The 16159-nt window shown below is 35.4% G+C and overlaps 1 protein-coding gene across 2 annotated transcripts in view; it reads right to left on the bottom strand.

Moving 5' to 3' along the window:
• CLSTN2 (calsyntenin 2) overlaps positions 1-16159 on the bottom strand; it is a 400483-nt gene that overhangs the window by 32404 nt on the left and 351920 nt on the right. The window lies entirely within an intron of this gene.

Raw genomic sequence — 16159 nt, 5'->3', positions numbered from 1 at the left:
AGAAAATATAAAACTTAGTCACTAGATTGATGAGTTCTTATCAATAATTTGTTTCACCTGTCATTAATAACTTGTTGCATTATTTCTTAGAAAAGTCCTATGCAATGCATCAGGACCTCTATAGTGCTAGAAGAACCTGTGTTGTGTTCTGTATACACACAGATGGACAGGTAGTCTATCTGTCTACCTGATTTGGGCAGGAAACTCAGAATCTTCTCCATGCTTCATCTTTTGGCCTTGAGCTTTTTCCCAGATAGTCAGCAAAATAAAGATCTATATGGTTTCACTGATACACATCAGCTTTGAAAAGCAACGGCCACAATTACAACATACTTTCAAGATAACATTATTAGTGTCAAATCTCATACGAATTTCTGAGCTGGACAACGAGGGATTACTGCAAGATGGTCAAATCTGGTTTTAGTTCAGGAATGTACAGTAGATGAATCAGTGCCTTTGAAGACAGAAATCTAGTGTGTAAATACCAATGTTTGCCCAATTCTTTTTTCCTTTGTTGTATCTTTCAGATTTAAAAGTTCAAATGAATAAATCACAGTAAATTGGTGGGATGGGTGAGCTGTTTTTAAAAATAAAACAATGGTTACAGTCATGCTCATTTCAATTCTGTAAAGATACTTGTTTTGATGTATTAAGAAATGGAAGTGCTTGAATGCAGATATCCTTGCTTTTTCTTAGAGACAAGCAGAAAAGTGATGTTTAAATATAACACTCTGTCCTTTGCCAGGTTAAGTGCTATCTGCTGCAATATCTGCCCTTTGAAAGCAAAAGCTAATGTTTTGTTCCAGAAGACATTTCAATAAGAGCTTAATCACTTCTATTTCAAACGGATACATTTATTATGGCAGACATCATAGCTCCACAGCAAGAGATAAATGCAGCAAGGGACTGCTAGAGCCTTCCTTTTGTAAGCAGTAGACAGCACAAATGTTTTCTGAAGGTTAAATGAACTGAAACCAAAATTGAAAGTAAATAAATTGGAAGACTGAAAACTTTATTGAACAAACAGCAATCATGAATAGTATTATGCAGTCCTCCCATTCAAGGAAAAGCAGCTTGCCAAGTTTCCTGACCTAATCATTAGAATGTAAGGCATCACAGCCACATGTCAGACGTTTTATGTAAAACAATATGAATGATGTGCCTGAGTTTGAGAGACCTTGCATGACAAAAACTACAGGTGTTAATACTTGACACTTTTCAGAGAACTATTCCAGAGTATTACTGTTTTGCAACCCTCAACTGCATCACACGGGATGCCCCAAGTGCTACTAAACAAGTGAGCAATCTTCCTCATATTTAACCGAAGCGAGAGCACTTTAATATAGCAAACCCAAACATTTTGGGATGTCATATACACAAAGAGCATGATAATGTTGTAGCTAGTCTGATTATTTTATTGACCACATTTTTCAAACAAAATGCTTTCTGGAAAGACAAGATTACATAAATTCCACAATTCAAGACTCCAGCAACTGGGCTCCAGTGCTTCCAAGAAAAATTAGATGTCCAACTGCAGAAGTCCACACTAGACAAAGTACTTGCTAACCTTTTATTTTTTCTGATACATTCTGGAACATAAGATAGTGTAAGTCTAGACAGTTTGGTGAAGTCCTCAAACCATGACATTCATGCTTTCCCTTAAATTTCAACACATAAACACATCAAGTTTTATTTTAAAGCGAATTTACGCATTTGAAGTCTCAGCTTGGTGCTTCCTGAGATTTCAAAAACACACAAATTGATCAGCTGCCTGTCATACGATTTCAGTACAGCTTAGGTACACAGATGTGTATATTCCGCCAAAAGATCTCTAAGTATCTGTATACTAGAGCCCAGTGTAAAAACAAATATTTGATAAGGAAGCAATAAAATTATTTAAAAACTCTGGAATACATCCCAGTCACTCAGCAGCAGGTAGTACTTCATGCCTGGCCATTTTACATGCAACAAAATAATGAAATAAATATTTTTGGAGTGTAATTTGTTATGCTGTCATTTCAGATACCTTCTTTACCTTCTTAACATAGGATGCCAATTTCTTCCCTACGTGCATTCCACAGTGTCAATGGAATGTAATATGATTGCAGTGAAGTCATGAAAATAAGATTATAAAATATAATAGTCTGGCAAATCTTAATCACCTCATGTAAAAACTTTATTTGAAAAATCTAATTTATAAAGTTATCCTAATGAGATAAAATTACAGATAAATTAAGCTTGGCTTTCAATGACTGCTGGACGTCTAGGTTGATCCAATCACTCTCTCATGTCAGTCTGCCTCAAAAATGTATTAATTAAATCACAGTTATTAATTAAACCAGCTTGAAGTCTTAGTGCTTATTACAAGCCATTGCATTGGAACTTGCTTTTATAAAATAGATGAAAACAGACTCAATACAAATTTTATAAAGTAAGTTTCCCAAGACATTAAAGCTCTTAACATCTTCTGATGAAGAATGTCAGAGATTTTTCCATTTTATATTGTAATGCTTAGGAATGGACTGAAACCAACGTACTTTGGTCTGAGAAGCACATGGTTCTTAGAAACGGATTTTATTGGTCTGCAAAATGTCTCTTTTTAGTTTTGTAGGTAGGCACACATGAGAATATGGACTTTACAGCTTACAGCTTTTTTAGCCTCACATAGGTCAGTTGGGGCATACTCACGTAAAACGGATCATTCACCTGTTTGGCTGAGTACACAAAGAGAACTTGCACTTGGAGAAGGGTCCCAGTACTGCAGTCCACTGCCATGCATATTCACAACCCTCTGACTCGCTTCCTGAAAGTCCCTTAAGTGATGTTCAACAGACCACTGTGGCCACACAAACAGCTCTGCACATCCTGACAGTGCTACTCAGTGCATACTTTGAGTCTATCCCTTTAGAGCTGAGGAATCATGTATTACTTCCATCTGTCTGGTTTCTGTGACTTTGCTGAGGAACTGTTATCAGAATGCACTGAAACATCCACAAAAAAGCAGTAGGAATTAAGAAGAAAAGGAAAGCAAAGCCCTCTGCTTACTATAAATAGCACTACTTAGTGCAGGTATGGGATACAAACTCCTTCTTTCTGCTGAAGTGTTCTGAACCTTTGTTTGAAGAAAGAAACTTAATCCAGCTCTAAAAAACAGAGCATGCCAACTCTATTCACTTCTTGATTCCTTTTGGTAGTGTTTTAATGTGCTCTGAAACACGCAACACTCCTTCCTCCCTTAATCGGCATTCATTAGACCACATCTAAAATACTGTGCCTAGTTTTGCATCCCTGAATAGAAAAAATTCTTTGATAAACTGGAGTGAATTGAGTGGAGGGGCACCAAAATGGCCAGTGCTTGCCCTGTGAGGAGAGGCTGAGGGAACAGGGCTTAAATGTTTAGCCTGGAGTAGGGCAGCATTAATGGGATGGTAACAGCAGCTCCAGCGCCTAGAGAGAAGTTACTGGGAAGACAGAGACAAGCTTCTCAAAGAAGTGGTGCATGCTGTGACAGAGAGACAATGGACAATAAACTGAAACAAGACAACTTTAGACAGGATATAAAGCAAGCCTTCATTTCACCATGTGGACAATCAAGCAGTAGAGCAGGCTGCCTCCATCCTTGGAGATGTTTTTTTTGAAAACTCGCTATGCCCTACCCCAGAGACATTGCCACTTCCTTTGTTCCACTCCCGCTTACCTAGTGTCAGCTTCACAATACTTCCGTTGTTAATTGCTGACTACTAATGCCAACTGGGAGGCTCACAAGAATAAGAACAGAACTGCTTTGCGAAACAGACTTCTAAAATTCCCTTTTAGAAATAAACCACTTCAAATCCTCAATTCTCCATAGAATAAAAATCCCAAATGATTGGTTTTCATCAGTCACGATATTTTACTGTAAACAGAATTAGGACAATAAAAGATTAAAAAACCAAAAAACCCCAAACCAAACAAGGTGAAGGTACAAACTGTAACAATTTCATTTGAAAATGCTAAAATGCTTTCAAGGAGTGCCCTCTTTCTTTCCTTGTGATTTGGCTAGTATCAGCAGAGAGGTGAACATTCTGAGTTAAGCTAGGTTTTATATTCTGAAAGAATTTTTCAGTTCAAGTGTTTGCAAGCAGCAGTAGAGGAATTTATCTTCTAAGTAACTCCCTCATTCTTATACCCCTCTGATATGCAGCCCTCCCATCTGTCTCTCAGATACATTTTTCCCAGTACCTCTATTACTCTTTCCCCTTGCTACAAGTTTCAGCATTTTATCTTTTTACCTACAGCATTCAATCTATTATAGCACCTTAAATATTAATTGATATAAAAACAATTAATATAGTAGCATTAGAGCTTTTTGTTTATTCTAGTCCTTTCCCCCCCTTTCTGTTTTGCTTTTGTTAAAATATGTTGCTAACAAACTGGTCAGCTGACTAAGTTAGGCTTATTTCCAGTCTTATTAACTGATTCAAATTTAAATAGTTGCATGTGAGAAAAAAATAATCTTCTGCAAGAAAATTTCCTAGGTCAGAATGCCAACTATGTTGTGGTGGTGGTCAGGTCCAAAGGACTTGCATGCAACAGGAAATGCTGAAGGGGTTTGTGCAGAGGGACTTCTCCTTTCTCCTCAGAGGGACACTCTGTGTACTTGGGCTGAAGAAGAGATTGACCGTACACTGACAGCCAGTTATGTGCTAAAAACTTGAAAATATGGTGGTTTATTAAGAGGAATATAGTAGTCATTGCAAATAGCTGGGCTAGTGAGGTCAATCTGACCAATACTTTGATTTCTGCCACAGACTAGAGGTGCTTTAAATCTGCAAACACAGAGCTTAACTTTTTAAAAGTAAATAAAAAACATATACAGAAATCACAAAGGTGTTTAAATCTCCTCCTCTCTTTTCCTTTTTATGGAAAAATTCCAAGTATGATTGCCATTAAACATTAACATTGAATGAATTAACTCCTACAATTGAATTCTTATCAACAGAGGTGACTTAAATTGAAAAAAGAACGTGCACTTCTGTTTGTTCAACCTAACTTTACAAAATATAAATCATGCTGCTTGAACTGATGAGCATCTGCTGGAATGTCACTCCAAGATGTACTGGCCTTTACAGAACTGTGTCTGTTTATAAGACATGGAGCACTTCAGTATCAATCTTTCGTCACTGCAGTCAAATTCTGTGTCCTCTCAATCTATTTATTTTCTGCTCTTTAGTAGCATTTCAATAAGTAAAACATTTAGGCCACTCTGTAATCAAGACTATAGTGGAGAAGGTTATTATGTTCATTTATAGCAAAACGGGACCATTAATGAAGGCAGAACCGCAGTCATGTAAGGATTACAACGCCCAAGCAGCTAGAATACTAATGCTTACCTCTGCTTGCAAGGAGGTCAGAAGCACACTTGGGATTACAAATTGCATATTTTTGTAAAGTAGCATAATAGAAAATTAGTCATGCTTAGTGTGTCACTATTTCTGTACAAAAAATGTCCTCTCCAATGGTTGTGCATGTCTAGAAAAATGCAGTCTACAGAAGGTGAAGAAGGCACTGCTTCCACTAAAAGAGTTGCAGTGCATCATTAAGATGTTGAATTATCATCACACTTATTAATTAATAGTTAATATTATTAATCATTGTTATGCTTTTATTAACAGCAGCGCTTTCTCTTTGGATATACATTTACTATCTTTATGAATCTGCAAGTCCTTCAGCAAGCAAAACATTTACCTCAAATCCTTTGCATGCTCCTGCACAAAATATGTATAATGCTTATACAAAAACCTTAACGATGGAATAGTTTCCTTATTTGCAAGCATGTCTCAACAGAGCAGATGGAGGTCATCATTGTGAAAACTTTGTAAACATGCAGAGACAACTTGGGCTCTGCAGTTTTATCTCACTTCACTAAAGACGACAACAAATGCAGGGAATCTCCCTTTGATCTTATGCTTAAAGGCGTTAGCATGATCCACTCAGTTACAGCACCCAGATCAAACCCTCTGCCCTGCTCGGAAAACAGCCACATGCTTTGTAAATCTGCTTCAAAGCATGGCCCTCATTACCCTTGTTCAGAGTACAGAACGCAGATGATATTTGGATGGGGGTAGGGATATTATTTTGAGATTTAAAAATACCACATTTTTCTTCCCATCTCCAAAATAATAATTTCTGAAAGAGCTTTGTAAAAATTTACAAATTTTGGTACTGTTGTTTTCTGTTGGTGACACTAAATAGACACCAAAATGGGTCCATTATATTTTGATACAAGTTTTTAAATATATTTTGATATATCGAAATATTTCTGTTACATGTTTTTGATATGTTTTTATAGCACTGAGAGAAAGTACTGCATACAAACAGGGAACTCAAAGGCAAGAGACTTAAAAGTTCTGAAAGACTGTTTCCTTATACCTTTACTAGAGACAGAAGGAATAGTGCTACTGTAAGAAAGCAAGCCTGAAAAAGATACTCATTTGGAAACATTTGGCAGTGGATTTCATGTAAAAGTGAAAAAATTACACGATTTGCATTTTATTAAAAGAAAAATGTATATTTACATATGCAAAATAAAAATAAAATTTCCTAAGAGTTTTAGGCAGTCTAGTCATTATACACAAGATTGATGAGTTTTGCCTGAAGACAATCCAGAGGTGAGCATAGAAAAGGCTTTCTCCTGTCCCACTCTGGGGTCTGTAACTTGTCTCTGATGAATGGGAACTTTAAAGATGTTGAATGAGCTCTTATCTGTTACTGCAGAAACTCATTTAGTATCTTAATTGTTCTGCTGTTGTCAGTTCTCATCCACAGACTTCCACAATTAAGGCATGTTAGTTTAAAAAAAGAATATACCTTGGGGCATTGCTTTTGCTATAACTCTCCTGCTTTCTTCTGATTTCTTCTAATAAATCTTTGCCTTTAATTTCAATAGCTGAGGTACCTGAAAAAGCAGGTATTAAGTGATACAGGGAAATAAGTTACACAGTTGTCTTTAATCTCTTTTTCTCATTGTCTATAAATCATCTTCTGATTTTTTTGTGGTGTTTTTCGTTTTTTTTAAGTATCCCATCACCACCAAGAACAAAAGATACACTGCTAAAAATGTTCTCGTGTAGACTGCAAGTATGTAATTCAGTGTGCAGATACTCAGTATTCAGGATGTGCTTACTTCATTGTATAGCTGGATTACCTAGTGCACTTCTGTTTTCTAAATATAATGAACTAAAATATACTTCTTCTGTGAATATGCAGGCTTTATAGTAAAAATTTTCTTTTGTGAGAATCAACAGATATGCACTTGAAATTGGCTTTGCGCTACAGTATAATCTGCCAGCATATTCATTTTGGGGAAGAGCAATTGAAAATAAACAAAAGCAAAGTGCAAACACAGACTAATCAAATTCACCCAGTAGTATAAATTGTTATGGTTTGTAGTATTATTTATTCTACCGCAGTAATAGGCTCTGTGCGTTAGGACAGATATTTGTCACATGTGTTGGCTTTACTTAACCAAAGCATTACTGAAATTGAGGATTATAACACTTGTGACAAAGAGTCAGTATATTCTTGACCACTAAGTGGAGCTGTGCAGATTGCAAATATGTTTCCAGTATCTCCACAACCTCTTCAGAAAACTAAATCTCTAAAATATTCATATTATATACTGTTGTTTTTTTAAAATAATCTCTTCGGGTTTCCCTTTCTAAATTTATCCTTTAGCAGCTCCCTCAAATGACACTTTTTTTTTCCTGTCTGTAAAATCAATATGCCCTGCCTCTGAAGTGGCAATAGATACAGTATATATGTAGTAATTAAGGCAGACTGGAAGAAAAATATATTGTATATGGGAAAAGAGGAATCAATATACTCCCACCAGTTAAACTAATGGGTGATATATTGAAAAGCATCATCACAATCTACAAGTTCAATGCGTTTTCCATAAGAATACTATCGCACACTTAACCTTCACATAAAACTTGTAGTTTGAACCTCAGACTGCATAGCCCTGCTTGAATTTGATCAAAAAGGCTCTCTGAGCAAGTTCCTGAATTCTGACAGCTGGTGGCAGGCAGTGAAGGAAAAAAATAACCAACCAGATTGCTTTGCTCTGGACCAGTGCTTTTATGCTTATGAGACTAGAGTGTCACCGTTCTTCCAGTTGTTAGCAGTAGTAGTTGTTAGATGGAGTAATTTGTACTCCTTTGTGAGGAAGCTTTTCTGTAGCTACTATCTGTATTGGAACTTGGATGTCTCCAGTACATACACTAATGTTATGTTAGCTTCATATATGGGGAGAGAATTTGGAAAAACAAACATTCTTCTATATTTGTGTTTAAATGTATTTCTTTTAAAAATAGCCTTCAAAGACCTTAAATCAGCGTATCTTCTAATCAGTGCATGTCATTGCTGTGTAATTCTGCACCTGTAAAGGAGTGTGTATGATCAGTCCCAGAATAAAGAATATTGAACATTGTGCAAATTAATCCCCTTTTTCTGGAACCTCAAATAAGTATCAGAACATTAACCAGAGAAGGAAGCAAAAGAGAGACTTCTCTGCTCCTTACGCAATTCTTAAACTAGTGCTTCCTCACAAGACTTCTGGTGAGAAAACTATAAACACAGCTTGTATTCCCTAGCTCTAGTTGCATGTATATAAGGAAGAGAAACCTCTTGGGATTGTATTAAGGTGGGCAAGAGCCACAGGAATCTCATTCTCAAGGCTCTGCTGACAGTGGTACAAGTCCAAGCTCCTAAATGAGGTACCAGTTCCATGCCCATAGACAGACAATAGGAAACCCTGACAACAGTGGCCCTAAAACGCTCTTCAAATGTCACTATATGGACACCTAATTTAGGAAGCTAAGCAAAGCAGAAGACATTTTCCATGATGGTATATTCTGAAACAGGAACTAGAGGTGAAGGATTGGGAGGCACTTCTTTGCCCTTATAATCTCACTAATCAAAAAGATAATGCAGTTTAATGGTGTGTGTTTTAAAATGATCTTTTATATACCTTATAAAGCAAGTATTTCAATATAAGCTATTCAGTACAATGTACTGGTACAAACCTAATAGGCTTTCTCATGCACATTGCTCAAGTAAATGCTATATGCAAATAAACACATATCTCATCTCAGTCCTTCCAAACTGATATTTTCCATTGTTTACTCACTGTCTAGTCTGTGTTTTTTCTTCTGCTTAATGTTTACACAATTTAGATGTTTACCTTCACTTAAAAAAACAAATTTTCACAGACTGTTTAGGAAACAGCCATAAAATTTGTTTGGTATTCCTAAGAAAATATAGGTAGTATGTGTCATTAGAATACTTTGGTTTCTGATATTTATTATGCAGTATGGTTTATTTAACATGACAAACAGTAGTGTGGGTGTCCATTAAATCATTCAGAAAATTTGGTGAGGGAAGTACCATCTTTTAACATTCTTTTTTCTATTGAGAAATACCCCAAGAATACCAATTAATCAAAAACTAATTCCTAAAAATGCATTTATACAGCATGCCTGCCAAGCATTCTTCTTTATATCTACATATGTTCCCATAGGAAATGCCTTGTTGCATTTTACCAGAAATGCCTATTTACCTTTTAAGGACAAATAAAAGCAATCCCTTTTCACTCTCTGTTGGAGAATGGCTTGCAGAGCAAGCTTCAACTTTATTGAAAGAAATCACACCTTATATAAGCACTAACTATAATTATGCACACTAATCATAAATCTATTGGATACATCTAAAAGGCTACATTATAATATCCCAGCCCCTTGTGGCATTTCAGGTATGTCACAACATCTTCCCTCTTCTGGCCTGCCTTTTCCCAAGGTTGTTTTTCATTATACCCAAGGCCATTGTGCACCTCAGTTTCTCTCTTTGTTAACATAACAGTCCTTTGTTAGCATAACTCTGCCCTGAATCTCCTTCCTTGTTAGCATAACTGTACCCTGTTTTTTTTCCTTTGTTTACCTCAGATGGCTGCAATCAGCTCCTGCACAGACCCATGGCCTTGCTCTGCAAGCCGTTCTCCAACAACTCTCCTCAGCCCCTTCCCCTCCATGTACATTTAAATGAATGCAGAAGGAAGAGCAAGCACCTAAAAGAGGCAAGTCTGTATTTAGTAATAGACTTACAGATGTAAGACATTTCTTGATCTTTGATTTTCCTGAGATAAAAACTGAATCTCGCAGAGCTCTGTAGTGTATTTTATTTTGAGGTTGACTGATACAGCAAATGTCTTTCATCTCAAAGAAGAGGGTGAACAAAGACACTGCAGTCACCCTGTGGCAACTGGGGCAAATGTTTTATTACTGTGAATTAGTTTTAATCTGATTTGTGTATTATTCTCAGTTTAAAAGAAATAAGTATACAGATCTGACTCTGAATTTTCCAAGATTTATTATCTGGTTTTGTCTAAAATACCTGCCCCATATGCTAGAGAGAGGATGTTAATTGTAGCATTGACCTCCTTGCTAGATGGATTCTCCTAGTCTCCCTTGTGCTGCTGGCATTCTGCCAGGCAGAGTAGATCACTGTCTTTCATTGCAGTATTCTATGCCCTCTTTTCTAATCACAATATCCACTCTATTACTTCATTATTTAATGAAGTCAACTTTATGCCAACCAATATGACATTTCAGTCATCTGCAGAGCAACCTTCAGAGTATAAAAACTGAAAGGAATTAAAAAATCTAATGTTAAACCTCTATTCATTAAGTGTAGAAAAAGGGGGGGGGGGGAATAATCAAAGACACCTCTTAGCTTCTCATTTTGCAGTCCCCTGATAAGGTCTTGCATGGTATTACTACTGAACCTTTTCCATTAGAAAATATTCTATTTTGAAATATATCTGGCTATTCACCCGGATAGATTCTTCTCCTGTCTTACTCTTTGAAGAGACTAGACTACTCTATACCATGTCTAAAGACTTCTACATTACTGTAAGACTGAGAGATGAGCGGGTGGAGAAGGACGTGTTACAATTAAATGGTTCCATACTTTCTAGCTTTTAGTTCGGCATATATATATGAATGTATAATACATAAATATGCATATGCATACATACACACAGAGACTTTGTTCCTTTTTATTACTACTTAGAGTGCAACAAATTTGAAAACAGTTTTGCAAAACAGTTACAGATTTCCAATGTTTTAAAATAAAAATGAAACATTGTTTTCAAAATGTCAACATGATATAATCACTAAAATGAATAAACCCCAAGCAGCTCATATCTATGTGAATATTTTCTTAGACTAATTCGAGTATTCTACTAGTTATGAATCTCTTATTCTAATTGTAAAGACTTCAAGGTACTTTCACAGCTTGTCTCAGAACAAATCGATTTAAAAACTGCTAAAAAAAAGAAAAATTATGAGAGCATCCAAATATATATATATAAATAGATATAGATTTTTCAGAAACTATGTATTTAATAACTGAGTTGGACTGAAATTAAAACTAAACTATTGAAGTGAAACATAGCTAACAGAAAACTAATAACTGTTAACTATACTATTAAATAAAACTATAACTGATGTTCCTTCACTACCTAATAACAAAGTCTTGGTAGGTAATATAAGGTACAATAATTTGTATAAACTGTTATAATGATCCCATAAAGACATATTCATGGGATTAGGAAGTAACATGCTGACTATTCTTTATCAAAAAGAAACAGAAATTTTTCCTGGTCCTTAAACTCTCTCTGCCTCTCCCTCCCTCAAGTAAATAAGCCTAGTGAACATTATTTGAACATGGTGTTCTGAATTGGCCACACCTTTTTCCAGGCTTTCTAGGCTGAGGGGTCTTCAAATGAGAGTATATAATGGGTGCAGCTGAAGTGGCACCCTGTTTCAGAGGCAATATTCCCTTCTCATAAGGCTGTCAGAAACTGATGCCCAGTGAAGGCGGCAGCACTGATTTCAGCAGAAGTTAGAAAGCCAAGAGGTGAATAGACCAATTAAATATGCATTTAGCAACTTTCTCTACTGTTGTTTAGATAATGATAATAAAAAAAAAAGGTTTCCATTTTGGCTGCTCTTTGTTCTTAAAATACTCATTACCTTTAGCAGAAAGCTTTACTGTACAATAACTCATACTGGTAGTGATATCTTACTTTTTTCCTTACCTTTTTTCTATTAATGAACACCACTTGGTCATAAACAAAAGGCAGAAAAGTACCCTAATGTAAGGTCAAACAGCACTTACTAGTCCAACTGTTTGTTAGAATTAGAGATCACAAAGGAGTATTAGATAACTGCTTCGTTTTCAGCCCTCTTAAGGAAGAACAGTCTACTAGGTATCAGCAAATGTTCATTGTAACAGAAAAAGCCCACAGTCATCAGACTTTCTTCTTCACATTTTATGAAATACTGCTTTAGGAGTGGCTAAAAAATTCAAAATCTTCATTAGCATAAATACAACTCTTCCATAAATTCATTTATTTTCATATGCATTCCACATAAAAAAGGTTCCCAAAACAAAATAAAACATAACATGCTAGAAAATTAAAACAAAAGAACCCACAGTAAATACTCAGGATTCACTCTGCATATCAGGATTACAACAAGCTGTGAGTTCAAACTAAATTTTGTGGCATAATTATGCATGCTGGCTTTTCCTTCACACTAGCTTTCCAAATGTTATACAGCATACATTTGAGGCTTATACAGCACCCAGTTGAAGTTTTACGCCTGATATTCCTGATATCACAGACCTTCTGTAAATCTCAAACTACTCAAAATTTGTCAATAGATCACAGGCTCACTGAATCTCCTAAAATCCTGCATCCTGACTAAACCAAAACATTTTTCTTTAAGAATACTCAGATGAATTGCATGTGCAATATTTTTGAATTCAGTATTTCTGAATTGCACATTCATTCATCAACAGAGTAACAGGAAATTAAAAAGTGAGTAAAATATATACACAGCAGTGTTTATCAGACATAGATAAACTCTACATTGCCCACACCTAAAGTAGGCAATTTCTGCTTAGCTTTTCACGCTCAACTAACCATAGCCAATTATGACCAATTATGTGCTTTCTGATCTCTGTGACTGAGTGATGATATTTTTGACCCATACACTTTGTAGCTCCTTCTCTCTTGTCTTTATGGATTATAAAAATAAATATACAGGCCACAAGCCACCTGGGGCTAAAGTAAGGGGTAATGCTTTCATTTACTTAATTTAGGTGTTAAAGTTGAAAGTGCATTTTAAGTGTTTCCTCTTCATAAAACAGGTAGCTAAATTCCCTCTAGAGTCAACACAAAAAAAGTATATTACTTTAAAGACTTTCAAAGAGACTTCCAGTCTCCTCAGGTTTCATCAATGACTTTTAACAGTTAAGATGGGAGGTCCAAATTAAGTGTCATGAGCTAGGCTGAGGTGACCCCAACCTGATCTCACCTCTTGAGAATGAGCACACGGTATTATTAAAAAGAAAAGTTTACCATCTGTATACATTCATTATACAGTAACAGAAGTTCAACTCCAGAGTTAATGTAGCTGCATACAGCAGTAAAACCATTATAAAATTTTGCAATCACATTTCAACAAAATGCAAAAAATAAAGCCCTGCATTATCAAAGAATAGCATGTTCAGTCCTAACAACAAACTTTATCAGCTTCTCACTCTAACGTAAAGCTAAAAGATAGCTTAAGTGTGTCACTCCCATATTTGTAGCATTACTACTGGGAAAATTTACATGATGCTTGCTTTCAGGTTAGGGAAGGCTAAGAGGCCTATTCATCATTAGATAGGAACCCTATACGTACTGCACAAACCTAAATATACACTAATAGTTTGAGACTACCTAACATTTCCTCTGCAATTCCTGCTCAGAGATATGACAAATGGGCAAGTAAGTTCCGGCAAGTATCTTGCAGCAACAAATATTTTGTATATTTGAGGGCAAAATATACTAATGGATGCCACTAAACTTTGGAGAACTAGCACACATTTGAAATACTAGGTACTATAAAGGTTATTACTAAGGTGCATAAATCTGTATTTAAAAAGCCCAAATAATTTATAAAATGAATACTTACAAAATTTTAAATCTCATTCACATCATTTGCTTTTAGCTAATTTGTGGTGCTAAGTCAGTAATAAAAAAAAAATTACATATACAGGAACCATCAAACTCATTGCTACCCTGTATGTCCATGGTCTACAATTACCAACTCTCTCAGCAAGTAATACAGCTAAAATTAATTTTAACAAGTGCTTAAATAATGCTAAAACAATGAGGAATGCAAACCTCATGTTGTTTTCAAATAAACCATCAGCTTCCTCTTTTTAATTATTTCAAAAAAGTTTTAAGTACACTGGAAAAATCAATATTGGGACAAGAAGAATTTTTTCATCGTAGCGTGGTATTTAGCCAGTGGAAGCTCATCACATTACCAAAGCCAGAAGATGAACTAGAAAAGGAATCTATGTGGATTTTTTTTTTGTTTTTTTAAACAAAGATTAGCATTTCATCACTTCTTATACATATAATATTTACGGGTGAAGATAATGATAATATTCCAGTTCTATTAATGTGGGAAATTGAATTATGCTCTTTGTCAATATCATTCATATCTTTTTAGCAGACAAGCTAAAAGCAGCATTCTAGGGAAGCACTCACTGCTTCCCTAATGTTTTCCATTTTACAGGGGACAGTTATGCTGAAGGTCTTTGTAAGGTGCTCCGAGATCTAGCAGTTAATATATGGCTGCTGCTATTTATTTGCAGACCATACCAATATTCCACAAATGAGGTTACCTGTAGATATAAAAGAATAAATAAAACTATTAAGGATAATGCAAAGAACTTTGCTTCGGATATGCACCGTGGCCACTGTCAGCACGGATTTGCCCCATGAAATCTACTGCAGCGGAGAACAGGAAAAGAAAGGAAAGAAAGAGGCATTATATCTCCCACAATGAAATGCTGCAGCTTGTCAGGCTCAATAAAATATTTCCTTGGTCCTATCAGGGTAAGGAACTGCTTTTTTCTAAATGGAAAGAATAATCAATATTCTGAGATGAATACACTTTCTACCTAATAATGAAACGTGGTAACATTTTTTTAAAATCGAGTTCAATCAACCCTTATCTAACCAAATCCAAGGAATAAAAAAACCCAATCAAAATCTTAACTGGAATAAACATTTCAAGCTTAATTTTCTGCCTTTAACTTTAATGTGCTTATACGATTTTTACATTGTTTATATGCCAGATATCAATCTACACTATGATTTTTTAGTATAAATTTTCTATTAAACATCTCTTTAAATTACTGAAACTACTATAAATATTACATATCCAAATGTCTGTATATATGATCAGAGATTAAAAAATGCAAAGACTTAAGGAGATAATGTCTTCAAGAATCATTCTCAAACCTAACACATTATTACCACTTAACAAATAACAAAAAAAAGGAAAAAAATTAAACCCACCAGATCCTTTAACCACTTACCTTACTGAAGTAGCCCATTTGTTTCATAGTCTGAGACCTGAAATCTGATTGACATTATTTTACTGAAGTTTTCAATTCAATTTTTGAATTTTGACTATTAATGCTTTTGCAAAGCATGAAAATGTCTTTATTTCTAAAAGGTAGACATTATGAACATGAACACATCAATGAGAAGTGACCAAATAGATTAGGGATAACATTTGCATGTACATGGAAGCCCAGTCTTACATTCCTGCATTATGAATGTCCTTTGTAAAATTGATGTCTAATGAAAATTGAAAAGAAGTGTGGGCTTTTGAGCAAACTATCTTTGAGGATAGTTGAAATGAGCTTTTGGTGTGTGAGTTTATTCCCACCTCAAGACAGTATATGTAGAATTCTACTTTATTGCTCTCATGAGGCCTCATATTTCATCTTTGAATCTTATCTGGAATTTAAACTACTTTCTCTGATCTCCAGGATCTGCCTTCTGCTCAGATGAGATGTGCAGGGATTCTCCCTGTTAGATATTTCTATTAAGAGATTTGCAATGAACTTATTTCTCACTCTTCGGAGGTCTCAGTAATATGTATGGTCTGCAAATGGAGTTCTGGTCATAAAGTAAATGAAATACACTTTGAACTAGCCTCCTGAAAGGTGTATTATTTGCTAGAAAGCCAAGGAAATACTTTTCAGTATG

The sequence above is a fragment of the Athene noctua genome, chromosome 8 (genome assembly GCF_965140245.1).
Source record: "Athene noctua chromosome 8, bAthNoc1.hap1.1, whole genome shotgun sequence".
Classification (NCBI taxonomy): domain Eukaryota; kingdom Metazoa; phylum Chordata; class Aves; order Strigiformes; family Strigidae; genus Athene; species Athene noctua.
The sequence above is the reverse complement of the archived record's forward strand: the minus strand, read 5'-3'. Positions and strand labels throughout refer to the sequence as shown.